We start from the raw sequence: 27,039 nt of genomic DNA on the forward strand, positions 1-27,039 counted from the left end.
AATGAGGTTTTTGAAAAATTCAAGGAGTATGAAGCACTAGTTACTAATAAACTCAATTTAAAAATAACTAAGCTCCGTTGTGATAATAGAGGTGAATTTAATTCGAGTTTATTTAAAAATTATTGCAAAAATAGAGGAATATCCGCTGAAAATCTACTAGACAAAGTTCCAACATCTTATGAAGAAGCGATTACAAACGAGGAAAAATCAAAGTGGATAGCATCAATGAATGAAGAGATAGAGTCACATATAAAAAATAGTACATGGAGTATTGTATCCAAACCAAAAGGTATCAAACCAGTATCATGTAAATGGATTTATTGCATAAAAAATGATAAAAATGATTTTTTAAAAAGATATAAGTCGAGACTCGTGGCAAGAGGTTTTACTCAAAAGTGGGGAATAGACTACAAAGAAACATATTCACCTGTAGTAAATATGGTAACATTTCGTACTCTACTAGCCTTAGTTAACCACTATGATATGCATTTATTTTAATTAAATGTAAAAACAGCATTTCTGATAAGAAATTTGAAGAGACTATTTATATGGTCCCCCCTCAAGGCTTAAATGTTCAAGAATATCAAATATGTTTGTTAAACAAATCAATTTATGGTTTGAAACAGGCGTCAAAGTGCTGGTTTAATCATTTTAATAAAACAGTTAGGACTTTAGGATTTATTCCATGTCATTCTGACAACTGTATTTATGTGAAACAATATAAACATTTTATCATGTATTTATTGTTTTACGTTGATTATATTTTAATAGCAAGTAATTCTTTAGCATACATTGAGAATATTAAAACTAAGTTAAAAGAAGAATTTTCGATGTCATATTTGAGAGAAGCTAATATGTTCTTGGGTATGAACATTGAACGCGACAGAGGAAAAGGTATACTTTATTTAAGTCAACAGATGTGTATAGAAAAACTACTAGACCGTTTCAACATGAACAATTGCAATGAGTGTAAAACTCCTATGGAACATAAACTGCAGTTAAGTGTAAATAACAATAATGTTGTAGAGGCACCCTATCGTGAACTTATTGGAGGGCTAATATATTTGGCAACTCATACTAGGCCAGATATTTGTTATGGAGTATGTATATTGGCAAGATTTCAATCTAATCCATCTAGTGAACATTGGACACAATTGAAGAGTTTTAAGATACCTCAAAGGAACTATCAGTTTGAAATTAACACATAGAAGAAATAACACTGATCTTCTAATATATCCCCACAATGCAGGACGCCCAACCAACGTCCACCACAGAGGAGCTCATGGAGGTGGAGGAAGAGGAAAGGGTCTTAAACGACTTGCCAATCCATCTGCAGGAGGGCGAGGACCAGCCATTGTTCTACACATGTTCACTTCCCAACTCCTCTCCTCCATCTCCTGACCATAAGCTCCCACCCTGCACCCCTAACGTTTCAGTCATGGTCACTCAGGCCTCCCCGACCTATACCCAGGATACAGGGTATAACCAACCGTACCCGTCCTGGTACTCAGGATATTCCCCGACACTTACCCAAGACACCGGGTATAACTAACATTTCAGTCCTGGCCACTGAGGAATGCCCTACCTATACTCAGGACATGGGGTATAACCAATCGTTCCCGTCATGGCTACTCAGGACCGTCCCCAATACCCCCCACTCTGACCACCGGGTACAACGATCATACAAACCCATCCTGTCTTATTGGGATACTTATAAGAACGCTCTCCCCCCCCCCCCCCAAGCATAAGACCAACCAGGACACCTGGAGAGGCCACCTGGACACGCAGCTCCGGTATTAGGTATTTAATATAACTGATAAATTATTAGTTTGGCAATAATGTTAATATGTCCTACAGTAATGAAGAGAGGGTAGACATGGTTGTATGTTTTACTGAAAGTGAAAAAAACTCGAGAGCAGCGAAAAAGTTAAATTAAATTCATAACAAAATTACGATTATTAAAATTAACTCATTACTAATATACATATTATATTAATTTTAAGGTTATATATAAACGGTCGTTAATATGGCCAACTCAACCGCTGTATTATCTTTAGTGTTAACCCCAACATATCTCTAAAAGCTGTATCAGGTACTTAAAAAAAAAAGCTTAAATTTTAAGATAATTTTTTTATTGAATTAGGTTTATCCAATGGATCAGTGAACCAAATAGCTAAAGCTAATGAGTTTCACGCATATTTGGCGTCTCTGGTCCCGGAACTTTGTGAAGTGGTGACGTATAAACGTCGTATACAATTTGTCGCCAATATGATGGTTAGATTTTTACTTTTGGGGATATGTTAAAAATGAAGTACATAAGGAACCATTGGAAAACATACAACTCAAAAACAAAATAACTTATGTGTGTCAAAATATTCCTAAACAAATATTTTCAAAAATGCAACTTCTAGTAAAGGCTAATAAGCTATAACTATGTAATTTATATTTTACACCAAGAAGGCTTCAATTATTGCCGTGTTAAGCAAAACCGCAGTAAATCCCATTTTGTGATAATGTTAAAGGGGGGTTTATATAACAGCTTTGTACAATTTTTCGAAGTAAAAAAACGAAATTTCACGTTTCAACCGGTTTTACGTTTTTAAAAATAAATATAAGTGCAGTTAGTTCACATCTATTCCATTTCAGACACTAAAACGCAGTTAATCCATATAAGAAGCAAAAAAACAGTAAATCCATGGATATCACAATTTGTATTTTTATTCAGTGGAGACACAGTGTTTTTTTAATATTCAAAATGCATCATCTCCATAAATTATAATGATTGACTAAACGTTTTTTTTTATAATAACTATTTAATTTGTTCAATTATTTTTCATTGTATTTTCCACTCATTTTGATATGAAAATATTAATTATCTATGATTGTATAATTAGTATTATTATTGTAAGATCCTCGGACTACCGTCTAGGTGAGGGCATACACCGATATAAAACCGTGGGTAGGCAGGCCCAATAGCCGACAAGGCAACTGCCAGCCGGTCGTGACCTTAACTGGTTGAGGTCGGCCAAGAGAACCAACCCGCCCTTCGCTCATAAGCCCTGCAGATATGCAGCGCAGCCACGAGATAAGCCGTACCCTCGGATTCGGACGAATAAGTGGCGGCGACAATGGGATTATGTCGGAAGGACGGTCAGCTCCCGGCATCTTGGAAGACCAGGCTCGGGATTGGAAAACGGAACACGGCCAGCTGGAGAGGCCTGGCAGTAGGATAAAAATTCACTTTAAAATATCACGATGAAGCACAACAAAATAAATAAAACAGATCCTGTGTGTTGAACAGTAATAGGTATGTTACTCTCGTTCATGGAATTTCTTAAACATGTCACAAAAAACGAATAGAACAGCCAACTGTAGTGCTGATGAAGACAGATGTATAATTAATTATATTCTTAACAAGAAAAAAAACGGAGACGGCATCGCCGTGTGTGCGTTATCAGCGAGCACATGCTCCCAAAATTTCAATACAATATGTACTGTGGTGGATGCGACATAAATACACATAAGAAGCCCATTCACTAAGAATAATATGAACTATTTATAGTTTGAATACGACACACAATTGTTAATCCACGGCAGTGTTGGGAAAGTTTAAACGGAACTCGTTCCGTTCCCTGTTCATTTCCTAAAATAAGAACTCATTTCAGATCCTCGTTCCTTTTTCAAAGAAGCAACTCGTTCCAGATACAATTCCTCTACAAGAAGAACTCGTTCCTCTTTTCGTTCCTTTTTGCTAACCAAGATATTTAAGAAATTAATATTATTATTATTTTAAATTTTATTATAAGGTTAAAGTTATCTAGTTATTTTAAGATATCACGTTTTTCGTCAAATTATTTATTTAATATCAAAGAAGGCATTATATTAATACCATTAATATCAGATGAATATATTAAATAATTTTAGATTTTAAATCTAGTTCAAAATTATAGATATATCAATAAGTCGAAAATATGGGAAAATAGAAAAGAAATAAAATAGATAACTATTACCAAAAAAAAAGTAAACATAATTTGTTTTATTAAAATTTAAATATACTATCATCTATTCAAAAGGCATCAATCTATTATCTATATAATATGTTTTATAACTACATACTATAACATAATAATAAATATGAGTTATAAATATCAATTGCCAGTAGTGGTAATGAGATCATGAAAACGGTCAATAATAATCTTCATCAACAGTCGAAAACAAAACAAATTTGTGGTATTCCTTATCTAAAAGTATTGGAAAATAATATTTTAGCAGGCAACTGCTGACGACTTGTGTCAACGCGACCGATGTCTATTGTCTACATAGAAATTAGAAATAATAATTCGGAAAACCCAAAACCTTTAAGATACAACAGTTAACAAGAAACGACGATAATATCCATTGACACCATACAATTTATTATTTAAAAAATATAAGATGGGCGCAATACAAATTATTTCTTGTGGCACATCCCCGGGTCCCGTGAAAAATGCTTTGAAGTAAAACCACATAAAATACAATAAATATAAAAAAACAATTACCAGAAGAGTATACAAATTTTATTGAAGACATTCCTACAGCAAAATAAAAAAAAATATTATGTGAAAATGTTTTATGAAGATAATATTGTGAAATTTAAAGCAATTTTTAATTTTAGGTATTAATTCTTATAATATTGACGCGGTCGCATCGCGACTCCGGTGGTGGGCGAGTGCTAATCACACTCGCCACCGCCGGATGGCGCCCGCGCCCGCTTCCCCTCTAGTCGTCCGACAGGCCGCGCTCGCCGCACGGACGGGTTGGCCGCAGCCACCGCCGCCGCCGACAATCAACACTTCGACTTCGACTTCGACTAAAAACGTCTTCGTGACAATTTTGTTTTGTTTTGTATGTTTATTGTGTAAGAATAAACTCGGACTTACTACCTAGATACTTGGCTAACACTCAATTGACCCTATTCCTGACCCCAGCAACATCATTTGGCGCAGTCGGTATTTTTTTAGACTGAAAGGGACTTAAGGTAAGTGCAAATTTGAATATTATTTTTTTTTTTTTAAAAATTGTTTTTTTTTAATTTGGCACTCCCTTTAAAGTCTAACGAACTTAGCTTAGCTGGACCTTAAGTTTAGTCTAGGCTCCCACCGTAAGAGAGTTTTTTCTCAAAAAAGTTACGATTTTGGGGTATTTTAACGCGAAAAAGCGAAAAATTAATAGGGTTTCTGTGTAGAGTGTACCCGAGCGTGGTTTGTGCTAAAAATAGATATTAGGCAAAACCACAAACCCGCTGACCAGCCGCTCTAATCTGCCGGTAATATTTCATTCGGCTAATTAGCTTACGTGGTACCTATCAACATGTCAGGTAAGGCATTGTTGGACTTGACAATAGCCGAGTTGAAAGGCGAGTTGGCGGCGCGGGGTTTAGGCACCGAGGGGACAAAACCCGATCTGGTGTTGCGTTTGGAGGCATCCCTCAACGAGGAGGAGGGGGTCGACCCGATGACCATGCGGTTCTATATGACGGACCCGTCATCCCCCCCACTCCAACAGTTTAACATCCCTTCGGTGATTAATGGCCAACCGGAGTCTAACCCGGAGGTACAGGCCGAAGAGGAGGTACCGCCCTCCCGGGCCGACCTAGAATCCGAATCGGAGTGGTCGCTTACCCGGGACCTGTACATGCGTCTATGTGAGGTCATAGACGAGTACATGGGCCGGACCGAAGCGCTGGAAGCTTCGGTGTCGGCCGAGCGGGTCCGGACCGAAGAACTGGAGACCACGGTGACACTCCAGCGGGAGTGTATCGTGCGGCTCGAGGGGAAGCTTGACCAGGCCCGGTCACAGCTCAACGCTCTCGAGGAATCCAGCCGGAAACAGGAGGGAGGAATCGGTAGTACAAACCGAGGTACCATCCTGAACTTACCTCCTCCACGGTCAAATACGGAGGTTTGGACCGGACGAGTCCCGACAAGGCCCGGACAAAATGGCCTAGGGAGTGTCCTGGACAATATGGTCCGAAGAGGTCAAACTTCGATACCGGACCCCCCACCTCCACTTCAGACCTCCATAACGATCTCCGGTACCAATTACCGGCCTTCGGTGGAAAACACCCGGACAACAAAATCTTCCGGTCAGAACCAAATTTGGTCCCGTGAAAGCGCCCATTTCACGGGGGCAAAACCTTTGGAGTGTGATTTCTCCGGTGGAAATCCGAATTTCTCCGGAGAATTTTTCAATTCCTTCGGTAGAAATCAGGTGCAGACCACTTTCCCCGGACAAAATGACCGTGAAGACGGGTTAAACGAAAGCCAGACCCATCCAAACTTGGAGTCCACGGGTATTTTCGGAGGCCGAACGGAAGAAAGGACCAGGGAATCGAGAAGGGATAGACATGTCACCTTCCAGGAGACATCCCTTATCTCCCACGAGAGCCTGCAGTTGGCGAGATCTTCCTTGCCGGAGTTTTCCGGAAAAAGGCAAGAAGATCCGGTTGCCTTCATCACTGAGGCTGAAGCAGTCCTTGAGGAAGCGCGCATTCCTCACCACCGATGGGTAAGAGTGTTGTCGCCACAGCTTAAGGCGGAAGCCGGAAACTGGTGGGGCACACTACGGGCGTTGAACCCCGGTTGGACGGAATTCCGGCAAGAATTCCTCCGGCGGTTCGATAACGACACGATCCGGACCCAGATAAGGAGCGACTTCCACGGAGCCCAGCAAGGCTCACGGCAATCCCTTGGGGAGTTTGTGATGTGGAAGTACCAGCTCGCCCGACGCCTCGATCTCCGACTAACTGAGCCGGAGTTGATCGAGGCGATCACGAGCCTAATGCGGAGTGACTGCCGCGTTCAGGCTCGCTTACGGCGTCCACGCACACTGACCGAGCTGAGAGAGCTCGCAAGCGCGCTGAACAGTGAGGACCTGACTCGTCCTACTCCGGCCGTAGAAAATCGTTGGTCCACCGAAGGGAAGTATTCTCGGTGGACAAACAACCGACCGCAACCGGAGAAATCCGAAGAAAAACGGGGCAACCCGGAAGGACACCGGACAAACACCGGAAAGGACCGGACAAGCCTGGAGTTTTCGGAGAAAAATCCGAAAAAGCCGGAAAACGCGGGGTCATTGTGCCGGGAGTGTAATCGCCCCGGACACTGGCGAGCGAATTGCCCGGAGCGGTCAAAGGCCAAGTCGGGAAACGGGCAGAGTTCCGGTCGTTTCATGGGAAACCGACCGGACAAACGACAATAGATTCCCCGAAAACCCGAAGGTGCAAACCCGGCTACAGCATGTCCGACCAGGACTCGCACGTTGTACCGGGTAAGCACCGAAAAAACCGATTTGCGGCCTTAACATCCGGAGAAGTGGAGTTTCCACGGAAGAAAGCGACCGAGGAGGGAAGAGTTTCGGACACACAGGGGTGTGGCATCAATCCTGACCAAGGAGAACAAGGTGCCCATCCCGAGAACAGTATGCCGAACAAATTCCCGGAAGACCCGGAACAAGACCGATTAACAACTCAGTTGTTATCAGTCCCGGCGTTTATCTCAGCCACACTTCCGACGGAGTCAACTCTTCCGAGGATAAATCGGACAAGAGTTAAATCCGATACAGACTCACTGTACGACATACGGTTGAGGGCTGCGGATTTATGGTCCGATGAAACGGATCCCACTGCGAAAAGCTATACTACCGACGTCAAGTCCGACCAGGACGAACAAGTCGTTCGGCAGTTTCCGCTTGACGGAGTGAGTAGAAAAACTTCACCCACTGCCAAAAGTCTTAATCAATGTTGCAAGTCTGACCAAGACACAGAGTCTGCATTGATTATGAAGGCTAATGGACGGGTGAAGTTTCCGCAAAACGGAGTAAAGGGCCATAATACGGGTAAACATAAATTCGGAGCCATAATGGACCGAAGTAACCCGAAAAAGATCTCCGTACATGAAATACGTAAGTGGCAGGCCGAAGATCGCGTTATATCCGAGTGCATTCGGAAATTGCAAAGCGATAGCCCAGTATTTCATCGCCTACACGAGTATTATCACATGCAAGATGGTATACTCCTAAAAGGCCCGGAAACGCTCGGAGACTATGTTACCGTAGTACCGTCCGTAATGGCTGATAATCTTTTGAGGAGATATCACGACCATGAAACGTCCGGATTTCCAAGTTGGAAAGAAACGTACAGAGCACTCTGTAAACGTTTCTATTGGCCCAAAATACGGGAGTCGGTCCGTCGATACGTTGCAAGGTGTGACACATGTGCATGTGCTAACCCCTTCAACCGTAAAACGGAAGAATCCCACAAGGGAGTGATGCAAAGTACCCGACATCTAACCCTCACCGGGCAACACCAAATGAGAACTCGATTTCTCACCGAACAACCGGGGAAACCCGAAAGTTTCAACGAAAAACATCCGGTGTCCGGAGATGTCGGCCGAACGTCCGGTGAAAACCTCGTTCTTTCCGGTGGGGGAGGGAACTCTTTCGGTAAATTCGGGGTGTTACCCGGTAAAAAGGGAGTGCTCCCAAAAACCCGAAAGCGCAAACCCGGTAACAACAAGTCCGACCAGGACACAAACGTTGTACCGGAGAGGCGCCAAAGGATGGCAAACCCGAATAAAACATTCATAGACAGAATGCGGGTAATGAGTTTGGCCGGTTCCGTACACAGCTACAGCCATAGCAGACCTAGAAGTCCCAGCCATAGGATCTCTGGCCAAAACCGCAACCAGCCCAGCAGCCAACGACCCCACAGACATGACCACGACAGCCGCCACTTTCGTCGTCATCGTCATCATCGACCCCGTCAGCCAGAGGGACACGCCACCATCAGGCCACGTGCATCCCGACCAGCGGCCGCCACTCTCCACCGTCGTCCCCACCAGCCAGCACAGTATAGGCTGATCCACCGGGAGCAGCAGCGGCCCAATTACTGGCACAACGTACGTGACAGCATGGGACGGTCCCGGCCCCAACCCGAAGCCCACGGATCCGGACGGTCATTGTCCCGTCTACCGCCGGCTCAGACGTCGTCCGCCCCAACCACGCCTGTCCAGCAACCCACGTTGGCCCAGATGTCGCCTGCGCCGATGACTGCCGTCCAGTACCAACCATTGGCCCAGACGTCACCCACGACACCCACTCGCTGCGGCACGGACTCGGTCACGCCCACCACGCCCGGCCAGCAGCCACCGTCAGCCCAGCTATCGCCTGCACCGAGGTCATGGAGGTCACGCCGGCCATCAACGGGTTCCTGGAGGCTGCCCCGCTAGTCCTTCCGGATTGAAGCCCGACCTGTCGGACTGGGGGGGGAGTATGACGCGGTCGCATCGCGACTCCGGTGGTGGGCGAGTGCTAATCACACTCGCCACCGCCGGATGGCGCCCGCGCCCGCTTCCCCTCTAGTCGTCCGACAGGCCGCGCTCGCCGCACGGACGGGTTGGCCGCAGCCACCGCCGCCGCCGACAATCAACACTTCGACTTCGACTTCGACTAAAAACGTCTTCGTGACAATTTTGTTTTGTTTTGTATGTTTATTGTGTAAGAATAAACTCGGACTTACTACCTAGATACTTGGCTAACACTCAATTGACCCTATTCCTGACCCCAGCAACAACAATATTATTAATTTATATATATAAACAGGGTGATCCAACTGGTATAAGACACTCGTTTTCTTAGAAATTATAAATATTTTGAAAAATTGTTTTCCTATTTTTTATAGTTCATATTGTACTATATTTTTCCACTCAATTTTTGTCAAATGGGAACAACTATTTCAAACTTAATGTATGTGTAGTATACAATTAAATTTTACTATTGTTATTTTAATTTTTAATTTTCATCAATAGGTTTGATACTTATTACGTTGTACAGATTTGAAATTTTGATCAATACCTATTCATTCGGTATTTCAACACGGGTAGCATGTTACTTGCTAATTAATAATATTGACCCTGTCGTACGTCGCACATACGTTGGTTTAAAGGATTTAGGCGGTCCAAAGTCAAATTTTAAAAGTTACGTTAAAAATACCACGAAAATCCCAGAGCTAAAGGAGTATTCTAGTAACAATAATTTACCATCCCGGTCTTTACATTTTCCACCGTGTGTGCGCGCGCAGGTAGTTGAAACTTGATCTTCTCACAAAGTGCAACGTCTTTGTACTCTTTCAGTGTTAACATAAACAAAAGCAAATTTTGTGTTGCCCGTATAAATGTTTAAAGTGATTGTGATGAATTCGAATATTTCAGGTAAGAAACAATATTCTTGATATGTTTAGACGGTTTTTAACATTATTTTATACGATCTGTAGAACTTTTAAGATAAGTAGTTTTTAATGACGTCTTTACTTAATTTTCATGTTTATAAGACATTTTAGTATATTATCGCGTCCTCTCGGATAATGCTTGTTGTTGTATTGTATGCTTCATACATAAGGCTAACTAATGACAAACAATTTGAATGCGGATAGGTGCGCAGGTGCAAGCGCACCACATGCCATTTTATCAAAATAATATTTTTTATTTTTTTTAAAACTTAACCGTTGTAAATTATTTTTTTAAAATATCGGCGTGCTATTAAAAAAAAATTATTCAACAATATTTTTCGGTAAAGAACTATTATGTCGTGAACATATTATTGTTCCTTAAGTAAAAACAGTTATGCGAAATTCACACACTAATGGCCTGTATAAAATACGTATGGTTGGCGAGTGGGGGATCGCTAAATACAATGCAAATCGGTGCGCAGTTACTACTGCGAACCGATTTAAAAAAAAAAACGTTATCTACGATTAATTTTGAGGTTTTTCCATTTGTATTCCGATTTCTGTATCGAATGGTCGATATTATTTCATAATAGATGTATATATATTTTACCCGTCATAGTGAATTATTTCCTCTTAGAATTACCACGTAATTTTTTCTTTAAAAATGAATTCAGTAGAAAATCGTTTGAAAAAAAAATTCTCTCTTTATACAAATGAGGAAAAAATAAAAATTAAAACATTGGGAAGACCCGTGCCGGATTTAAATTTAATAAAAGTTACGAAACAAAAATCTCGGCAATATACTCGACAATACTTTACCAATGACTATTATTCCAAATATAATTGGCTTTGCGGATGTGATGTTAGAAATGCTGTTTCCTTACTAGAGTTCTTAAAATCTGAAAACCTTACTGATACATTCGCTGAGTGTGTGAAACTATTAAAAATAACAATAACAATACCTATGTCTACAGCAGAATCAGAAAGGTGTTTTTCAACATTAAAAAGAATAAAAACATTTTTACGCAATACCAAGGAACAAGACAGGCTATCAAGTTTAGCGATGTTATCAATCGAAAAAAACTTCGTTATGAATATTCCTGATTTTAATAATAAAGTTATAGACGTTTTTGCTGAATCTAAAGAGAGAAGACTCGACTTTACTTACAAAACAAATATTTAACTAAAAATTTTAATTTAAATTATAATTAAGGTACGATAAATGACCTATATATTATTAATAAGATGCATTATTTTAAACCAGTAAAAACAAGTTACATCATAGTAAAAGCCTGTTAGTTATTATTTTGTGCACCACCTATTTTTAACACCACGAGCCGCCACTGGTTTATTATAGCGTTATTCGAAAGTGATTTTATCAATTTCAGTTATAATAATTTCTGTGAACCTGTGACCTCTCAGTCCCCACTATGCCCCGACCTCACTGTACTGGCTTTTCTATGAATGACATTACAAAAAAATAAAACCAACTATAATACCCCATTGGTAACACCCAGTAAAATATTAAATTTTAATTTTTGCTGGTGGTTTTATGTTATTAGGTCGCGATTCCAGATTCTTCTTAGTCTGCGTGTGGGGTTGTCGGGGAAGTTGGTAGTGCACATTCGTTTTATTAGGGGTTTGTTTTAAGTTAAGTTTTGAGTGAAATCTATTGTAGTGTAGTTTGGCAAGTTCGTTAACTGTTTTAATTTGTAAGTCCTTATGCAGGTTGTTGTTGGTTTTATATCAAGGGGCATTAGTTAGCACCCGAATCGAAATGTTCTGGAACGCCTGTATTGGACGTATATTTGAGGGCTTTGCAGACCCCCAAATTTGAATACCATAAGACCATACTGGTCTTATAATAGACTTGTAGATCAGCATTTTAGTTCGGAGTGGTAGTTTGGACTTGAGGAGAGGGCGGAAAAGATGTAGTCTAGGGTTAGCTTTTTTCTTTTATCCTTGAGATGGGGACCCCAAGTTAGGCGCTTATCCAAAATTTTACACAGGTATTTTGTTTCGTCCTGAGTAGGGATTGTAGTATTATTGATTTTAATAGCTAGGCATATTTCAGAACGGAGAGCAAAAGTAACTTGACTTGACTTGTTTTCATTAATTTTTATCTTCCAATTTCTGAACCACGACTCTATACGGTTCACATGCGCTTGGAGGTGATGGGCTGCATCGTTGTCATATTGGTGTGGGTTGATAATATGGCTGTATCGTCAGCAAAAGGTGCTTTCAGAGTATTCGTGTTATGAGGTATATCGGCGGTATAAATGTTGTATAAAACAGGTGAGAGGTCGCTGCCTTGAGGAACACCAGCTTCGATTGAGTAATAAGGTGAATTGGCACAGCCTTGCCTTACCGTAAATTTCCTTTCTTGTAAGAACGAGTTAATAATTAGGTATAATGGCGGTGGGAGCATTTTTTTTTATTTTGTAGAGCAAACCGTTATGCCAGACACGATCACATGCCTGGGCGACATCTAGAAACAGTCTGGTGTAGTATTGTCTGTTTTCTAATGCTCAGGCAATAGTGTCGGTCAGCCTGTGTACCTGATAGATTGTTGAGTGTTTCGCTCTAAATCCAAACTGGGTGTTTGGTATAATATTATTTTCGTGTAAAATAGGGCTTACTGGGCTATTTAATTATAAACAATATCGTGGTTCTACAGTATTATAATCGTTTTACATTTTATAACACACAAACAATTCGAAGAGTTTTAATATTAAAATATTTTAAAAGAAAATATATGATTAAAAGTAAATGTGTGGGCCAATAGTAGCATATTTTGCTAATACTGAGAATGGAGGATGAGACATTCCCTATAAAATAGAAAGGTTTGTTCATCACACAGTAGAATTTGCTCCGAAGTTTTAATTTTACCGTTGTTTTTATACCGACGTGACGGCCTTAGTGTTCGGCAATGACAAGTTGATTGTCGTTTACAATTTTACGGCGTCGAATCCATTGATAAGAAGGACAATAATGGGCCGGCGATGGAGGTTAAAATACGGTCTGTGGATCACAATTCGTTTTGTTCTATATTTTTCATTAAATATTTCGAGATATGTGTAAAATATCCACAGTGAAGTGCCGAGGTATTGTTTAATACTTATTGTTCAACACCAAACATTAGTAATTTCGCTTAATAAAAATATTTTCGAAAAGCACAAACAGTATGGCACTGTATCTACCGCGTCAATTTAATAGATCGTCGCTTGCACAATACGTTTAAAAAATGTTACCTAGGTATTATACAAATAAATCCCAACAATGCTCAGTACACACGAGATAATTAATTGATACATTAATTCGAATATAATTCTTTTTTTTAAATGTCAAGCCGTTAAAGATCGTCATTAGGTTTATTTTAACTAGCAAAAAAAAAAAAAGTAGAATAATCCTATTAAACTTTATTTCTATAAATTTTGTAAAAATACCAGTTATTTTAAACCAAACCAAAAATTGACTAAGTATCGGTTAAGAGGCGAGAGTTCTAAACATAAAAAAACAATTATTTTGTCATAATCGCATAATGCATTAAAAAAAAAATAGCTTCCATAGACTTTGTGTAATAACTATTTTAGGCCAACACTAAAATTTACATAAAGTGACACACCAACATCTGTCATCCGACCTCAGAAGACCTGTCTCTGTTTTAACTATAAAACAGTAACTTGTACTCGAGGGCAGAAAGTATGTCACGAAATAACATATTTTGATATATTATTGATATTGAATTATGTATAGCGTTTCAGCATCGACGACTTGACAATTACATTTGAATTGGAAAAATTGAGTCCAAATTATTGAGAATACTATAGTGATACACCAAAAAACAAAACCTAGTAGAAAAATAACAATTTTTTCTTAAACATTAACTATAAAAATCCACATTATTTCTTTGAAAACATCATAGTATGTAAGTTTTAGCTCTACTCGTTGTAGCTAAAATAATATTACGTGCAATTTTTGTTTACATAAATGGCATGTTCTTTTATATGTACTCATTTCGAATGTGTTTGTAACGCGAAAAAAAAAGTTGGTATCGTTGCCTTCTAACCAATAGAGAGCTTACACGATGAAATATAGTATTCAACTGGCGACAGCCCGTTAAATTGTAAACGAAATGAAAAATAGTGTAATATCACCAGTTTTTAAATTCGAATGTGCAAAAATGGAAGCGGTACGTTTTTTGGTAATTTACTCTGAAGTATTATTATTATTATTATTAAGTGCTATTTCGGGGGCGAATCACGTTGACCAGATCAACTATCTACTAAAAAACCCAGGATGGTCGAATCTAGGAACAGGGGACTATTGCGTGGGCATTATTAAGCGAGGTATGTTTATTTCAAAGCGGATTACAGCACACGATTTTATTGCAAAAGGTCCGAATGGACAGATAGTAGACGACAAAAATGCAGAGACTAAATTTCAACAAGCTCACCTATTCTTGAGTTGTCGGTATGTTAATGTGATAAAGGCATTCAGCGACTACCAGAGGGGAATAGGACCCATATGCAGAGGGATGATAACCGATTATTTCGAATCTTTGGAGTGTTTAGAAAATTTAATCAATTTAATCAAAGCGAACGATAAAATTCTATTGCCTATGCAAGCTTCACTTTTATGGTTTGTCCGTACGTCGTCAAACGTTCAGTTCAATATGGACGTATTCGAAAGTCTTGACGACTTCAAGAGTTTTTACGACAACAAGATCATCGACGAAAGGGCATTGGAAAGAATTAAAACTGAAACTGAAGAAACTATTTTAGCAAAAGTCAATGCCAAATGCACGGCAATCGAAGAATACATGTTAACAATGGTGGGACGCTTGAGTAAATTTTTCAACGAAAATTGCTGGGCACCTCCGAACCATGAAGAAAAAAACGGCATTTCAAAAGCTACGGCTGATGTTCAGGATATTATCGCAAGAGAGGTTGCCTATTATGCATCACATGAAATAATAAGTAAAGCAGAAAAAGTAATTAATACATTCTTAGAAGCAGAATTTGAGGATTTGGGTTTTGAGTATGATAAGCCGTCAAATCTAGTGCAAATAATAATTTTTGACACAGACCAGATGCGACGCGTTGAACAGATGAACAAGCTTTTATTAAATGACGGATGGAGAACGATGGATGTAACTAGAGATTCAATACATATTTTAAACAATTCAACGACTGAAAGTTACACAACTGTGGAGAATCTGCTGAAGCGTAATCCTATCAGAATGAAAATAGTGACCAAACACAATGTAAGTACTAAAATTGATATAGCCTATAAATTTTTGTGCTGTAAGTACGCAAAAGTGTTGAAGGAGATTTGCGATGACACCTTGGAGCTATTGAATCAGGGTTTCACTGATTTATCAGACACTTTGAATAAAATTCTTACATCAGTTAACTACTTAAAGTTATTGTTGTTGCGATTGCACGGAGTGCTATCGTATTTTTACCAAACGTATCCCGTCATTGAGTACAACAAAAAAATGTCTCAGATACTAGAAGACTTTAGGGTTTCTGCGACAGAGTAACATTTGAAAAATACTCAAGCGATGAAATTCTTAATGCCAAGAATAATATTGGAGATATTGAAGAAAACGTGAAAACATACTTTGGTCAATCTTGCCATCCGTATGATTACCATATGGAACGTAAAAATTCATCTCTCAGAAATGACGGGGAGGATATATTCCTAAACTTTTACATAAGAATAAAAAACATTAAAGAAACAGCTTTTGAAGATTTTGGGTTCGCGTACGACTCGGACAATAATACCGTCAGTTTAATTTAGAAAATTAATAAACAGTACTAAATACTTAAGTTCAACCAATAATGTATAACTTAAATTATAATTTGATTAAGTTTAGGCTTTATCATGATATTGGTTTTTTAAATTCATAAATTTGTATTACATCCTTATAAACTATGCAATAGACAATTTATATATATATATGAGTAAAGTTGACTGATACATTCATTATTTTGTATTCTATGATTTCACTATTCCTGCAAAATACTAATAACCATTGGTAAACAGGTATTTTTTGAAAACTACTAAACCAAACCGAGCTTTACAAAACCAACTATTCGCCAAGTTATTATAATCGTGTTACACTTTGTACCACACAAACATTTCAACCAGTTTTAATATTATTTTAAAAGAAATAAAATAAAAAGAATATGCGTGGGCCAATAGTTACACGTTTTCTAAATGACTTTTATTATTATGTTTTGTCAATTACAGAAGACAAAACTATTTTAATTTTTAGTACTTTTATTTATAAATATTGTCAATTCTATTTAGTATTTAATATAACTGATAAATTATTAGTTTGGCAATAATGTTAATATGTCCTACAGTAATGAAGAGAGGGTAGACATGGTTGTATGTTTTACTGAAAGTGAAAAAAACTCGAGAGCAGCGAAAAAGTTAAATTTAATTCATAACAAAATAACGAGTATTAAAATTAACTCATGACTTATATACATATTATTTTAATTTTATGGTTATATAAACAGAGATATGTAGATTTTCCTTGTCCGCACCATCCAATGTTCGCTCGATTATACAAAAATTTAATGTTTAATGGTAGTTTTTAAATCTGTAGGAACCGAGGTAAAACGGTCATTAATAACGCCAACTCAACAGCTGTATTATTTTTATGAAGTGTAAATCCCAACATATCTCTAAAAGCTGTATCAGGTACTTTAAAAAAAAAAAAAGCTTAAATTTTATGATAATTATTTCATTGAATTAGGTTTATCCTATGGATCAGTGAACCGAATAGCTTAAGCTAATTAGTTTCACGCATATTTGGCGTCTCTAGTCGAGAAACTTGAAAGCGGTGACGTATAAACGTCGTATACAATTTGTCGCCAATATGATGGTTAGATTTTTACTTATGGGGATATGTTAAAAATTAAGTATATAAAGAACCATTGGAAAACATACAACTCAAAAATAAAATAACTTATGTGTGTCAAAATATTCCTAAGCAAATATTTTTAAAAATGCAACCTCTAGTAAAGGCTAATAAGCTATAACTATGTAATTTATATTTTACACCAAGAAGGCTTCAATTGTTGCCGTGTTAAGCAAAAAAGCAGAACTCCAACTTGTGGCATTTTGTGGGTATGGGGTGTATATAGCAGTTTTGTACAATTTTTCGAAGTAAAAATAGTGAAATTCCATGTTTAAACTGGTTTTACGTTTTTAAAAATAAATATAAATGCAGTAAGTTCACATTTATTACATTTTAGACACTAAAACGCAGTTAATCCAAATTAGAAGCAAAAAAACAGTAAATCCATGGATATCACAATTTGTATTTTTATTCAGTGGAGACACAGTGTTTTTTTAATATTCAAAATGTATCATCTCCATAAATTAAAATTATTGACTAAACGTTTTTTTTATAATAACTATTTAATTTGTTCAATTATTTTTCATTGTATTTTCCACTCATACTGATATGAAAATATTAATTATCTATGATTGTTTAATTAGTATTATTATGATAAGATCCTCGGACTACCGTCTAGGTGAGGGCATACACCGATATAAAACCGTGGGTAGGCAGGCCCAATAGCCGACATGGTGTACCTCGTGATGGGACAAAACGGAATTGTATAGGTGCTAGACATAAGAATTTCGGAAACGTTCAACAAACATCCCAAGGCAGAGAACGACCCAAAAGTCGTTGGATTAGAAGTGGCCAGCGGAAAAGTATGTATCGTTGTCTCATTGGGTAGGTTATATGTTCCATTGAGGGGTAAACACCCATACTAAATTTCGCCATAATATGTAGGTGTCTGTCTAAGCTATCTTATATTTTTATTTCCCGAAAAATACAAGGATCTAAAAAAATTGTAGAAAAGGATGTGTTTTACATAGCACTGATCAAAAAGCCCTTCGGAAATTCGTTTTTTTAAAAATGTAAGTTTCGAACATTGATTATTGTTAAAATAAATTGTTTTCACATGAAACGTGGTTTTGAAAGCACAACTCCAACCGCAACAATTTAATGATTGATCAGATCGGATGGTTATTTTTCAAAAGTCAACTGGCCGTTTTTCTCGGTTACCAAAAACCGCCCATAATGTATTATAATAATTACAATAATTTCCAACGTGGATGTCGAAGTTCCGTGCCGTGAAATTAAAATGACCAGCGGCCCCTAAATTTATCGGCCTTAACAATAGACACTGGGGTATTTTTTTTTTTAGCTTAATTAAATATTTTTCTCACAAGCCTTTTAATCATGTAGGTTAGGCACTACACCTATTCATAAATAGTTTAAATCGTATATTATAATGCATCGCATTGTAAAATTAAAATTTTTGGTTTTAAGATATTTTCTAAAGTGTAGACATTTTATTTATACATGTTAGGTAACCAAGGAATGCGTTTTAAACAAAAATCTCAAAAACATACATTTCGTGTGAACTATAAAGTATCTGGATTGCTACAAATACTTATAAGGACAACAAATGGTCAGTCACAAGTTAAAGTTCGAGCCGGCAGTGCCGTTGAAACGCCGGGACAATATCGTGAGTTCTGATTATACCAACGTCGAAGCGTTTACGCCGTCGTACAACGACAAGTGCACCGATCCGGATATGTTTCTATTGCTGTCCATGGACTATCAGCGAACGTGGATGATGGAGAAAAATGCATACCTCAAAACCGTAAACGTGGAAAAGGAAATACCGAAGCACTGGATAAGAGGGTACGCTGCCAAACACCAGCACAGGATACCCAGATTAATGTTGCCGGACAAACCCGAGTTCAAAGGGCTAAAGAAATACGCCAACGTCAAGTCTAAACTGTTGTTAAACAGCAAAGCCAAGACTTTACAGGAAGTGTGTGCACCTAAGCCGATAGAAACTAAATGGAAATAAACGGCTGTAGTACAAGAGAGCAAATGAAAACGTTAAATTTATTGTTTTGTTTTTAGCTGTGCAGGAAACAACTGCAGGCGTTCGCAGAATCCCAATAAAATATTATTAACTCTTGAGTAGTGTTAATAATTAATATGTACCTCCATTAATATATGGGTACGTATGTTTGTAGAGCATCAGTAGATAACGATCTACCGTATTTTAAGTGCTAATGTCTAGTTTAAAAAATATTCCCTAATGAAGACGAGCTAATCGTTGCCCCTATTGTTCAAAAACTCTAATCGGTTCTAATGTTTCTGAAAATGAGTCGTTCAAAATTTGAGATCGTTCCACAAATTTTAACCGTGCTCCCCCGGGCCTCTTAAGTTAAGTTGATAAGTAATTGAAAAATAAAGCTGAACTTTTCGCTACAACTTATTTTTTGGTCAATCCACAATTATGGGAGTGTAGTCTCTGGATAGAATAATTTGAGAAAATTGAAATCTGTCTTTTTTTTTTTAATATTTCTCTAACAGATAATATTTGATTTTATTCAAAAAAATTATCTACCCTTGTGTATTTTATAACGCAGAATAGAAATACGATGGTGTAGGTAGATTTTACATATCATATTAAGTTTTATTAGATATTGAGATCAAACCTACAAAACATTATTATTGACACGTGATGTTTGTTTAGTAACTCAAAAGTGGAGTTCTCGCGATTACTTGCATTAGAAGCTTCGATTTATGGTTTGTTACACGGAGTAACATTTTCCAATATTTTGTTATAATTAATTTATTATTGTTTATTCATAATGAGTTATAATTTATACTGTGGATTATCTGTACAAAGTTATACCTTCTGACAGCAACAGTCTCACAGATGTAGATGACTTTGATGGCGATAATTACAAAAAATCACACTCTGAGGCTAAAAATGAATTACTCATGAAGAGTTTCATAAAAAAATTAACATAAAGCCTAATGGAAAATAAAAACTTCAAAGCTCATTTTCCGAAAGTTGCAAAAAGTAACATTGGCCCTTCTTGCTCCAAGCCACAGATATATATTAAACATTAAAAAAATTGTTAAAACGAGCAGGCGCGTGGCTAGTATTAGATAGAGCGGCAGAGTAATAACGCACATTATACAGTTGCTTCATAAATAAAATTACTAAATCATAAATGGGATTGTGTGCAATATAGCAATATACCCCAAAACTACTATATACGTTAGAATTTGATTAATTTTTATTTATTTCAAATATATTTTAATAAAAACGTAAAAATCATTAAGTCTTTTAGTGCTATTCAAAAGTAAGAAAACTAAAGGTTTAAAAGGTCATATAATATAAATTACCTAACAATATATTATTATGTATGTAAATAATATCATATACAATTTTTATGAATATTTAAGAATCCCTATGTTTAATTTGCATATTTTAGTATCACAATTGACATGTCAACATTTATAATAAAATAATTTTACCAAATTGCAAATAGTACTATTTTTTGTGTGTGAATATTTATAAATGTACTATCATGTATCATACAAAAATAGATCTATGCCCTATGGAACTATTGTGTTCTGGGTACTATATTTATCTATGATGCCGGGGAACACCAATAATCTTGAATTTTCAGCTAAGTACTTCATATTTATTTTGAGTCAACATTATATTAAAGCTTTATTGTGTTTTAAAAAATATTATTATCTTTTTTTTTTAAAAATTGTAATTTTTTTATGGTTAGCAGTATTTTTTGTTGCAGGACTAGAAATGCTAAATCAAAATCTCAAAGCATATTTCATAAGTAAGTTTTAAATTACAACCACTATTATTTACATGAAATGTTAGGATAACAAAAAAAAATATTAACTCGTATTTTAAATAACTAATAAACATTATTATTTAATTTCAGATTTCCTAGACAAGAATATTATAGGACAAAATGGCTAATATTTATTTCAGCAAACACAATTAACCCAGCTGACGTCTCTAATAACAGCGTGATATGTTCTGTACATTTCGAATCACATTGATCAATGTATTTTTTTTTGAATATTTTACTTCTATTATTATTTATTGAACTTGTACAATTATAAATTAGAGACTATTGTTGTCTCATTATTATTAAATGTACATTTGTAAAGTCTGAATTGTGCAATTATTATGGTCGATTTAATATTTAATAAATTATTAGAAATATTATTTAATAGTACCAACATCGAATTTACCAAAAACCCGTCAAGAGACCTAACCAGAGACCTACCTAACCCAATCCTAGCTGCAAGGACAACATTTGCATTAAAGACAAGAGGAGTTGGTATAGTTGGTAAACTTGCAGCACATACGCCATCTTTTTCCAATGATTTTTCATCTACTTTAGATGCCACAACAAATGGTGGAGCACATTCAAAACAAGCTGATTTTCCAGGTACGATATATTGTATACGTCCACAAAATGTATTTTCACTAACACCAGATTCAAACCATTTTAAACTTAATTCATTGCATGAAGAACTTCTAGCAAGAATGCCATAATTTATATACCTACCTATATGTTATTGTCATATTTTATTAGCCGTATATTATAATACTAAATGGGTTAATGTGAAAATCAATGACTCCCAGAACAGATGTTAACAAACAAACTAAACTAAAAAAAACAATAGTTGTAAATAAACAAACATAATATAAATATTGATTCAACATTTCAAGTTAGAATTTTTAAACCGGACTCGGTTACGTTAAGAAGTTAAACTTAAATGGCCCAAGTCAAGGATTGCATGGAAAACATGTTCAAAGTATGTCTGTTAACTTTTCAACTATTACAATAAGAGCGCTAAAGGTGAAAAATATTATGTTCGTGTAATTTGTAGTGCGCCGGAGCAAGAGATGGAATACCAAAATCATGTGTACGCAAGACAGCCAATTACAAGAGCTGTAAATGTAAAAGTACAATCTGTCCGACTTTAAAGGTAACACGGGGGTGTACCTGCTTATTGGGGTAAACCCATTTTTAGGTACTTTAGTTGATAAATCTTGTCGGTCAAGTTTGTAATAAACTTTAAAAAACGTATACAAGTAAAACGAAACAAACAAATTAAGATACATGATACGATGAGACGGATTTATATCTAAACAAAACTAAAACATCTAACAAAGAATTAGTTTAAGAAGTAGGTGACATTGTTTTATAACATATTTTGATTACAGCTATAATGTCAATTTGTTTAATGGCGATATATTATAACATGAATTCAAACAGGTGTTTAATTTTTTTAACCGTCAAAATAATCTAGCTGATTTGATGTGTATAGTCAAAGCTAGTTAGGTACTGTTTTAACAATTAAAATGTAAGTGCAATAGAACAGACCATATCCGTAAATCAAAAACCAACCATTGAAGTCTTAAATCGTACCTATGTTATTATTTAACATGTCCTTTACAACAAGTACCATCGTCGTCAGAACGATTGACGTACCTACTTGTTTGAGGTACAATTTTAAATACACTGCGTTATTCCAAAAATAAAATAAACACAGATTATTAAACATGTGTAATTGTTTTGAATTTTGAGTAAAGTTATACTATACATGTTTTCTATTAGATTGAACACTTCAATTATTTTGTAATTTTTTTCTTTAGAACTATAAATATGTCCAGCCGAAAAGATCAGATTCCTGTAAACCTGTGGAGGTGAGTAAAAAAATCAAAATTATCAACCAATAACACCTATTATTTTCTTATTTACCCAGGTACATCTATTTTCTGGTTCAGGTGCTAAATGTCTGCGACCACCCGTTCGACGAAAACTCCATATACAGCAAATCCTATCAGTTTCACGACTCAAACGCTATTTCTAATTCAAGGCAAAAACCTGTCATCAAACAAGATAATTTGAAAATGGCCGGCGAGTTTAACGGCGTCTCTGTGCAAATGGTTCGTCAGCCCATAATTTTTTTTTTATATTATTTTATTTAACGAGACCAGGGTTGGCATAAAAAAGCCGGGGCTGTATTTACATGTAAAATCCCACTGAACTATTGAAAAAATAAGTACTTGGAAAAATATTATTTTTCTGTAGGTTTGTTAAAAAAAACCCAGATTTTTGCCAACTCTGAACAAGACCCTTAAAACTAATACTGGCTGCTAGAACAAAATACAATTTAACTAAAAACAAAAAAAACCATTTTGTACATTTTGATTAAATAGTTATTTTTACACGTTTTTCAATCTAAAGCGTGACTAACGATTAACGTTAATTTTTAAAAAGAAAATTACTACACTAGTAGAGGATATAAGTTTACTCGTTCTTTGCTAATTTTCTTTAAAAAAAGTATAACGCATTTAATTATAGCATTGGATTAAATCTATTTTATCCATTTTTCTTCAAATGTGCTCTATCAGATTTTCTAGTCACTCTTAATTTTATAACAAAAATAACACATTTAAAATTACTCATTATGCATTAAATAAATCCATCAATTTAATAACAAAAAAAAAAATACATTTTTTTACCAAATATAACAGTTGAATCGGTCATTTAAAAAACGACATAAGTCACTGATTTTTCAACAATTCGTTTTTGTCAAATTTGATAATTTTATACTTAGTTACGTATTCTGTGTGAAAACTAAATTTGTCAGACTCATATTCCATACAAATGTTGAGGACAAGAAATTAGAATCACTGCAAAAACTAGTTATGAAGTTTTTTGTGGCTAGTGTAACATTTCAATTTTGTAACTTGTGTCGTTTTTGGAATGACCGATTCAATTGTTTCCTCCATTAAAAATGTAATTTTTTAGCTTGTGAAATTATTTCATCTAAGACACAAATTGTATTTTTTTGTAAACAAATCGCTAAATATGCCAGGTAGGCAAAATTCTGGGTTCATCCGACTAAAAAAAAATTAAACTATTAGAATTCCCTCCCCCCCCCCCCGAATTCAAATAGTTTAAATTTTGAAACATGTAATAAGTAGCTTTTTTTGCAAATTTTAAAAAGCAACAGAGTTATGTGATAGTAATTGTTTTGATTACTTCGCTAGAAATATTTATTAGTAAAAACTGTACCTATATATTGTATATAGCTAAGCTACCAGAGGCCGTGCGGGTCTTTGGTACAGAAAATAAAACCGAGAGATCACAGAATGATGGGCGAAGGCTGCATGCGGTTGCTGACTACTCAGAAGCACGACTACTACGATGTGCAAAAGGACTGCAAACGGGAAGACAGCATCAAGCGCCACGATAACTTGTACGTGCCCAATTGCCCGATGGACTCGCAAACCACCAACGCATTCTCTTACAGGCCCGTTGAAATTTCTCCGGTCAAAAATTGCAAACCACTTCTCTGGTATTTACTGTATTCATAACCAGTCGCCATTCGTCAAAGATTGCCAAATATTTGTATTTTAAAATGTCCTAAAAATTTGTAAAAAAAAAAAAAAAAAGGATGCCTTATGAATGCTAAAGCATTCACATCTTTTAACATTGTGTGTTTCATTTCAGTTACACCCAACCAGCTGGCGATATGAATCTCGAGACGGTTACCAAAAACAGCTATAGACCACATGAAATACCAGAAAAGCCGGAACTCCCGTGGGCCGTTAGATTGGAATACTGCAAGCCAAACGCTGCCGTTGAATGCTGTACGGTTTATAACGAAAGGTAAGGTTTTCTATTAACGGGTTATCGTTTGTGATATTTATAGTAAATATTATATATTATAACTAGTACTTGTATCATTAGCATACGCGTCTTACAGAGTTTAAATATTGTTTGTAGTTACGCAGAACCTGGCAAGTATGTCCTGGAGGACGGTTGCAAAAATGTCGTCGATGAAATAACCGGAGCAAAAATAGGTAAAAACAATTTATTTATTAATTACAATAATTAGCAAATCACGTTTGGTACGTTATAATTCGCTCAACAGACGAAGACTGTTGTCCATTCCATTGCCTAGCCGAAAACTTTGAAGACCTAATAAGATCGCCGCACGTCAAAGCTCACGAATTTGAAGATTAATCGGAAATATTTGCTACGTCTTGTTAAAACAATTTTAGTTATTCTTGCTAACTAACATTTATGATAAACATACAATATGTCTAATAAATATTGTTGGATATGTATTAAAGTTGTTTGAGAAAGCTATTGAAAGTGCGTGAAGATGTTTTTCATAATTTTACGTCATTTTATCAATCCTAATTGTTGGAACCGATAAAAAAATAAGGTAAAAACACTTATAAAAAACATTCAGAATTTAAACCATTTTATTACGCATTTTGTAGCTAAAATATAAATATATATTATTCTATATACAACCGTTTAGATTTTAGTGTCAAAATAACTATAATTATAAAACAAAAACCATTCAACTAACTCGGTTTCATATTAAAATTTAAGGTAAAGAAGTTGAGTGTCTTTATAAGACTAAGATGCTTTATTTAACAATTTTGTACAAAGCATAAAGATTAAAATTTAAAAATAGAAAGGAACCAAACACAAATACTTAAACGTTAAGTTAAGATTTAAATTAAAGTGTACGTTATGTTAAGTAGTTTAGTCATTTTTTGTCCGTAAACAAACGTGAGTTTGATGTTTTAAAACATTCTTGGCAGGAAATCATTTGACGATATTAATGAAATTTCGACCAAACCTAATATTTTCAACTCGATGAAAGCAATACATGTCCAACATTAGCTAATGACTAATACTTAATATCACAATTTGGTAAAAAAAAAATGAATAAATACATAACAAATAATAATTGACACTACGTTAGAGTTACGCCTTGGATCCAAGAACTCAAATCTAAGTCTGCACACTCTAGCGGCTTATCTTCATGCTGTGAAATCAACACATCATTTCGGCTGCTGCGTAACCTGATAGATAAGCTCCATGAACAGTAGATTAGAATCGGTTCTAGAAAATGGTTCTTTTATCTGGTCACCTTATACTGTTGGCAATATTAGGAGACTAAACCGGGTCCAGAATAGGTTTTGATGTTAGGGCCGACCTAACTTTACTTACCCACCCACCTAATGCTGCCATAGAGGACTAATGAAGAAAATTCGATTCCAAAAAGATAAAGTTAAAACAGAGGAAAAACAGTTGTTCTTACGGAATCCCCTTACAAAAATTACCTGAAAACAAAAACAAGAATAGGTATCCATGTAGTGAAAAGAATTTATTCAACAATAGGAAAAATAAACCTATAATAAACAACAAAGTTAAGAAGGAAGTCCATCTATACCAAATAATGATGATGATACAGAATCTCCTGATGCTTGTTATTTTCATCGAGTTGTTTTGTTGCGAAGTTACCCTGTAAATGATCTTAGTCTTCTGTTAATTATATTATATAATATTTTTTAAAAACCCAATTTTAAATTCTTGATAATTGTATTCAGAAATATAGTGGCACGAGCAGTTTAAAAAAAATAGTGCACGATGCGAACGAACAGTGTTTCTATCTGGAAACAGAGTTTTAGTGTTAATAAATTATGGTATCATTATTTGATCTATTTCGTTTTAAAATTCAAATTTTAACCCCAAGTGTTTCGTTTTAATTTTACAGGCGTTTTCTTTGCATTTCTGGATGTCATATACTTGACCATCCGAATAGACGAAATTTGTTTCTTCTACTTCACTGTCATCTTCCATATAATCATCCGCAGTTTACACTGCCACATTTTCACCATTATTTATTCCAATTCGTCTTCAAATTCAATTTCAACGTCGTTTGTTTCAACTAGTATGCACCGAAATTTGTTATTAAATTTCTCATTTATTTAAAATTTTTTGATGTCCAATAAAAATTGTAAATTAGTGATTATTACATGCATGTAATAATAGCCAATCTCTTTAAG

The sequence above is a fragment of the Adelges cooleyi genome, unplaced genomic scaffold (genome assembly GCF_023614345.1).
Source record: "Adelges cooleyi isolate 19-005CV unplaced genomic scaffold, UGA_ACOO_1.1 ACOO_flye_CR_arks_rails_tigmint_CR_PRNA_118, whole genome shotgun sequence".
In the NCBI taxonomy this organism is placed as follows: domain Eukaryota; kingdom Metazoa; phylum Arthropoda; class Insecta; order Hemiptera; family Adelgidae; genus Adelges; species Adelges cooleyi.